The sequence below is a fragment of the Heptranchias perlo genome, unplaced genomic scaffold (assembly GCF_035084215.1).
Source record: "Heptranchias perlo isolate sHepPer1 unplaced genomic scaffold, sHepPer1.hap1 HAP1_SCAFFOLD_1519, whole genome shotgun sequence".
NCBI lineage: Eukaryota > Metazoa > Chordata > Chondrichthyes > Hexanchiformes > Hexanchidae > Heptranchias > Heptranchias perlo.
In genome coordinates this window covers 20,001-27,500 of record NW_027138773.1, presented here as the reverse complement: position 1 = coordinate 27,500, position 7,500 = coordinate 20,001, and positions in this window count along the sequence as shown.

The window sequence follows — 7,500 nt, the reverse complement described above, 5'->3', positions numbered from 1 at the left end:
CTCTTGCCCTTTCGGACCTGGTCCCTGTGACTTAATTTCCGCCTTTTGCTCAATCGTTTCCCCATTTATAATTAATTTTAAAAATCTGGTTACTCAGTTCTGGTTTACCAGTTCCCTCTTCGGACTTAGTTTTTGGTTAATCATTTCCGGTTCACCAGTTCCCGTTTTGGACTTAGTCTCTGCGGGCCGTTTCTCATCTTTTGGTTCATCAGTTCCCCTCTTTTAATAATTTTTTGGCTGCTTTCGTTTGATCATTTCCCTGCCTTCTGGGTAACTTTTCCACCTTAGGACTTCATCGCCGCACATTGTTTTCGACTTCTGGTTGATCATTTCACCCCTTTTAATCATTTTTGTAACTTTTGGTTAACCATTTCACCCAGCTTCTGGTTAACCATTTCCCCTTTGGGACTTAGTCTGTGAGCATTCTTTTGGGATTCTGGTTAACCATTTGCCAATTTTTAAAAAATGTTGCCACTTTTGTTTAATGCTTTCTGGTCAACCTTTCCCTCTTTCAGACTTCACCGCGGCACATTGCTTCAGCCTCCTGGTTAATCATTTCACCCCTTTTAATCATTTTTGCAACTTTGGTTAACCATTTCCCCCAGCTTCTGGTTAACCATTTCCCCTTTGGGACTTGGTCTCTGAATTCTTTTGGGATTCTGGTTAATCATTTGCCAATTTTTAAAAAATGTTGCCACTTTTGTTTAATGCTTTCTGGTCAACCTTTCCCTCTTTCAGACTTCACCGCGGCACATTGCTTCAGCCTCCTGGTTAATCATTTCACCCCTTTTAATCATTTTTGCAACTTTTGGTTAACCATTTCCCCCAGCTTCTGGTTAACCATTTCCCCTTTGGGACTTGGTCTCTGAGCATTCTTTTGGGATTCTGGTTAATCATTTGCCACTTTTTTAAAAATGTTGCCACTTTTGTTTAATGCTTTCTGGTCAACCTTTCCCTCTTTCAGACTTCACCGCGGCACATTGCTTCAGCCTCCTGGTTAATCATTTCACCCCTTTTAATCATTTTTGCAACTTTTGGTTAACCATTTCCCCCAGCTTCTGGTTAACCATTTCCCCTTTGGGACTTAGTCTCTTGAGCATTCTTTTGGGATTCTGGTTAATCATTTGCCAATTTTTAAAAATGTTGCCACTTTTGTTTAATGCTTTCTGGTCAACCTTTCCCTCTTTCAGACTTCACCGCGGCACATTGCTTTAGCCTCCTGGTTAATCATTTCACCCCTTTTAATCATTTTTGCAACTTTTGGTTAACCATTTCCCCCAGCTTCTGGTTAACCATTTCCCCTTTGGGACTTAGTCTCTGAGCATTCTTTTGGGATTCTGGTTAATCATTTGCCACTTTTTTAAAAATGTTGCCGCTTTTGTTTAATGCTTTCCCTGCTTTGTGGTCAACCTTTTCCCCTTTAGGACTTCACCGCGGCACATTGCTTCAGCCTCCTGGTTAATCATTTCACCCCTTTTAATCATTTTTGCAACTTTTGGTTAACCATTTCCCCCAGCTTCTGGTTAACCATTTCCCCTTTGGGACTTGGTCTCTGAGCATTCTTTTGGGATTCTGGTTAATCATTTGCCACTTTTTAAAAAATGTTGCCGCTTTTGTTTAATGCTTTCCCTGCTTTCTGGTCAACCTTTTCCCCTTTAGGACTTCACCGCAGCACATTGCTTTAGCCTCCTGGTTAATCATTTCACCCCTTTTAATCATTTTTGCAACTTTTGGTTAACCATTTCCCCCAGCTTCTGGTTAACCATTTCCCCTTTGGGACTTAGTCTCTGAGCATTCTTTTGGGATTCTGGTTAACCATTTGCCAATTTTTTTAAAATGTTGCCACTTTTGTTTAATGCTTTCTGGTCAACCTTTCCCTCTTTCAGACTTCACCGCCGCACATAATTTTCGACTTCTGGTTGATCATTTCACCCCTTTTAATCATTTTTGCAACTTTTGGTTAACCATTTCCCCCAGCTTCTGGTTAACCATTTCCCCTTTGGGACTTAGTCCCTGAGCATTCTTTTGGGATTCTGGTTAATCATTTGCCACTTTTTTAAAAATTTTGCCGCTTTTGTTTAATCGTTTCCCTGCTATGTGGTCAACCTTTTCCCCTTTCAGACTTCATCGCCGCGCATTGTTGTCGACTTCTGGTTAATCATTTTTCCCCTTTAAATCTTTTTTTGCCACTTTTGGTTAACCATTTCACCCAGCTTCTGGTTAACCATTTGCCCCATTTTACTGAATTTTTCCGCTTTGGTTTAATCATTTCCCTGCTTTCTTGTCAACCTTTTCCCCTTTTGGACTTCGCCGCCGCACTTTGCTTTTGCCTTCTGGTTAAACATTTCTCCCCTTTTAATCCTTTTTCCCACTTTTGGTTCACCAGTTCACCCAGCTTCTGGTTCACACCATTTCCCCTTTGGGACTTAAGTCTCTGAGCATTCTTTTGGGATTCTGGTTAACCATTTGCCACTTTTTAAAAAATGTTGCTGCTTTTGTTTAATGCTTTCCCTGCTTTCTGGTCAACCTTTTCCTCTTTCCGACTTCATCGCCGCACCTTGTTTACGACATCCGGTTAAACATTTCTCCCCTTTCAATCCTTTTTGCCACTTTTGGTTAAGCAGTTCAACCAGCTTCTGGTTAACCATTTGCCCCTTCTTACTGAATTTTTCTGCTTTTGTTTAATCATTTCCCTGCTTTATGGTCAACCTTTTCCCCTTTAGGACTTCGCCGCCGCACTTTGCTTTCGCCTTCTGGTTAATCATTTCACAACATTTTAATCCTTTTTCCCACTTTTGGTTAAACAGTTCACCCAGCTTCTGGTTAACCATTTGCCCCTTTGGGACTTAAGTCTCTGAGCATTATTTTGGGATTCTGGTTAACCATTTGCCACTTTTTAAAAAATGTTGCCGCTTTTGTTTAATCGTTTCCCTGCTTTCTGGTCAACCTTTTCTCCTTTAGGACTTCGCCGCCGCACTTTGCTTTCGCCTTCTGGTTAATCATTTCACCCCTTTTAATCCTTTTTCCCACTTTTGGTTAAACAGTTCACCCAGCTTCTGGTTAACCATTTGCCCCTTTGGGACTTAAGTCTCTGAGCATTCTTTTGGGATTCTGGTTCACCATTTGTCCCTTTTTAAAAGATATTGCTGCTTCTGTTTAATCCTTTCCCTGCTTTGCGGTCAACCTTTTCCTCTTTCAGACTTCATCGCCGCGCATTGTTTTCGACATCTGGTTCAACATTTCTCCCCTTTTAATCCTCTTTCCCACTTTTGGTTAAGCAGTTCACCCAACTTCTGGTTAACCATTTGCCCCTTTTTACTGAATTTTTCTGCTTTGGTTTAATCATTTCCCTGCTTTATGGTCAACCTTTTCCCCTTTAGGACTTTGACGCGGCACATTGCTTTCGCCTTCTGGTTAATCATTTCACCCCTTTTAATCCTTTTTCCCACTTTTGGTTAAACAGTTCACCCAGCTACTGGTTAACCATTTCCCCTTTGGCACTTAAGTCTCTGAGCATTCTTTTGGGATTCTGGTAAACCATTTGTCCCTTTTTAAAAAATGCTGCTGCTTTTGTTTAATGCTTGCCCTGCTTTGCGGTCGATCATTTCACCCCTTTTAATCCATTTTTGCCACTTTGGGTTAAACAGTTCACACAACTTCTGGTTCACCATTTCACATTTCGGAACTTTTATTCCCACCATTACTTTGGGCTTCTGGTTCATCATTTCACGCTGTTTTACAAATCTTTGCCGCTTCACTTTTAATCCACAAACCGTGGCTCGCTTTCGGGTGGGGGGGGGGTAGCGGGTTTGGGCCGGGCACTCGACATCCCGGTGTGCGACCGGGTTCGTTCTGGTACCGCTCGGTGCCCCTCGTCCTGCTCTTGCCGCGGAAGCAAACCAGACGACCGTCGGTCTCACGCCCGAGGGGAGAGGAGGCGGAAAGCGGTTTGCAGCCTTTCGCTGTACCTCCGGCGGGCAGCGCCGCACCTCCGAGTGCTCGGTACCGTTCGCTGCGCCTCGTCCGGCCGCACGCAGCGAGCCAAACCCGGAGGAAATCGGCCTGTGCCTTCTCGAGATATGGGCCTCCGGGTGGGACGGACAAACCGGGGCCCCGAGCTCGCTTTCGGCGGCCCGGCACTCGACTTCCCGGTGTCCGAACGTGATCCTTCCGGTACCCTTCGGTGCCCCTTGCCCGACTCCAGCTCCCGTGCTGAAGCGGAGTCGGTCGGCCTGACGGCCGCCGAGTTAGCCAGCGGAAAGCGGTGCGCAGCCTTTCGCTTGCAGCTCCGGCGGGCAGCGCCGCACCTCCGGCTGCTCAGTGCCGTCCGCTGCTCCCCTTCCGGCTGCACGCAGCGAACCATACCCGGAGGAAATCGGCCTCGGCCTTCCGGAGATATGGGCCTGCGAGTGGGACCAATAAATCGGTGCACATTTCCGGCTCGGTTTCCGGCCTCGGCACTATCAGTTCACGCCGTCCGACCGACGTCGTTCTGGCACGGTTCCGTTGCTCCTTGATCCGGTCCAGCCACGGTAATCAGCCGAAGATGGTGGGGGGGGGACACATTGCCCGCCGAGTTAGCCGGAGGAAATCGGCCTCGGACTTCCTCAGATATCAGCCTCCGGGTGGGACAGACAAACCGGGGACCCGAGCACGCTTTCGGCGGCCCGCTGGTCGACTTCCCGGTGTGCGACCGGGTTCGTTCCGGTACCGTTCGCTGCCCCTCGTCCTGCTCTAGCCGCGGAGACAAACCCGACGACCGTCGGTCTCACGCCCGCGGAGGGAGGTGGCGGAAAGTGGTTTGCAGCCTTTCGCTGTACCTCCGGCGGGCAGCGCCCGACCTCCGAGTGCTCGGTACCGTCCGCTGCGCCTGGTCCTGCCGCACACAACGAGCCATACCCGGTGGAAATCGGCCTGTGCCTTCCAGAGATATGGGCCTCCGGGTGGGACGGACAAACCGGGGCCCCGTGCTCGCTTTCGGCGGCCCGCTAGTCGACTTCCCGGTGTGCGACCGGGTTCCTTCCGGTACCGTTCGCTGCCCCTCGTCCTGCTCTAGCCGCGGAAACAAACCCGACGACCGTCGGTCTCACGCCCGCGGAGGGAGGCGGCGGAAAGTGGTTTGCAGCCTTTCGCTGTACCTCCGGCGGGCAGCGCCCGACCTCCGAGTGCTCGGTACCGTCCGCTGCGCCTGGTCCGGCCGCACGCAACGAGCCATACCCGGAGGAAATCGGCCTGTGCCTTCCGGAGATATGGGCCTCCGGGTGGGACGGACAAACCGGGGCCCCGAGCGGTGGCACCCTGCTCGCTTTCGGCGGCCCGGCACTCGACTTCCCGGTGTGCGAACGTCATCGTTCCGGTACCCTTCGGTGCCCCTTGCCCCACTCTAGCTCCGGTGCTAAAGCGGAGTCGGTCGGTCTCACGGACGCCGAGTTAGCAGGCGGAAAGGGGTGCGCAGCCTTTCGCTGTCACTCCGGCGGGCAGCACCGCACCTCCGAGTGCTCGGTACCGAACGCTGCGCCTCCTCCTGCCGCACGCAACGAGCCATACCCGGAGGAAATCGGCCTCGGCGTTCCGGAGTTATCCGCCTCCGAGTGGGCCTGACCAAGCGGGGTGAACTGGAAATCATTAACCAACGTACTTCCATGTTTTCACCCGCAGAGGGCAGCACTCTCTTCTCCGTTTTAAACTGGGCCGACCCGGCTCCGTTTCGAGACCCGGCACTCGACTTCCCGGTGTGCGACCGGGTTCGTTCCGGTACCGTTCGCTGCCCCTCGTCCTGCTCTAGCCGCGGAACTAAACCCGACGACCGTCGGTCTCACGCCCGCGGAGGGAGGCGGCGGAAAGTGGTTTGCAGCCTTTCGCTGTACCTCCGGCGGGCAGCGCCCGACCTCCGAGTGCTCGGTACCGTCCGCTGCGCCTGGTCCGGCCGCACACAACGAGCCATACCCGGAGGAAATCGGCCTGTGCCTTCCGGAGATATGGGCCTCCGGGTGGGACGGACAAACCGGGGCCCCGAGCGGTGGCACCCTGCTCGCTTTCGGCGGCCCGGCACTCGACTTCCCGGTGTGCGAACGTCATCGTTCCGGTACCCTTCGGTGCCCCTTGCCCCACTCTAGCTCCGGTGCTAAAGCGGAGTCGGTCGGTCTCACGGACGCCGAGTTAGCAGGCGGAAAGGGGTGCGCAGCCTTTCGCTGTCACTCCGGCGGGCAGCACCGCACCTCCGAGTGCTCGGTACCGAACGCTGCGCCTCCTCCTGCCGCACGCAACGAGCCATACCCGGAGGAAATCGGCCTCGGCGTTCCGGAGTTATCCGCCTCCGAGTGGGCCTGACCAAGCGGGGTGAACTGGAAATCATTAACCAACGTACTTCCATGTTTTCACCCGCAGAGGGCAGCACTCTCTTCTCCGTTTTAAACTGGGCCGACCCGGCTCCGTTTCGAGACCCGGCACTCGACTTCCCGGTGTGCGACCGGGTTCGTTCCGGTACCGTTCGCTGCCCCTCGTCCTGCTCTAGCCGCGGAACTAAACCCGACGACCGTCGGTCTCACGCCCGCGGAGGGAGGCGGCGGAAAGTGGTTTGCAGCCTTTCGCTGTACCTCCGGCGGGCAGCGCCCGACCTCCGAGTGCTCGGTACCGTCCGCTGCGCCTGGTCCGGCCGCACACAACGAGCCATACCCGGTGGAAATCGGCCTGTGCCTTCCGGAGATATGGGCCTCCGGGTGGGACGGACAAACCGGGGCCCCGAGCTCGCTTTCGGCGGCCCGCTAGTCGACTTCCCGGTGTGCGAACGTCATCCTTCCGGTACTCAACCGTGCCCCTTGCCCCACTCTAGCTCCGGCGGTAAAGCGGAGTCGGTCGGTCTCACGGACGCCGAGTTAGCAGGCGGAAAGCGGTGCGCAGCCTTTCGCTGTCACTCCGGCGGGCAGCATCGCACCTCCCAGTGCTCGGTACCGTCCGCTGCGCCTGGTCCGGCCGCACACAACGAGCCATACCCGGAGGAAATCGGCCTGTGCCTTCCGGAGATATGGGCCTCCGGGTGGGACGGACAAACCGGGGCCCCGAGCGGTGGCACCCTGCTCGCTTTCAGCGGCCCGTCACTCGACTTCCCGGTATGCGAACGTGATCGTTCCGGTACCCTTCGGTGCCCCTTGCCCCACTCTAGCTCCGGTGCTAAAGCGGAGTCGGTCGGTCTCACGGACGCCGAGTTACCAGGCGGAAAGCGGTGCGCAGCCTTTCGCTGTCACTCCGGCGGGCAGCACCGCATCTCCGAGTGCTCGGTACCGTACGCTGCGCCGCCTCCTGCCGCACGCAACGAGCCATACCCGGAGGAAATCGGCCTCGGCGTTCCGGAGTTATCCGCCTCCGAGTGGGCCTGACCAAGCGGGGTGAACTGGAAATCATTAACCAACGTACTTCCAGGTTTTCACCCGCAGAGGGCAGCACTCTATTCTCCGTTTTAAATTGGGCCGACCCGGCTCCGTTTCGAGACCCGGCACTCGA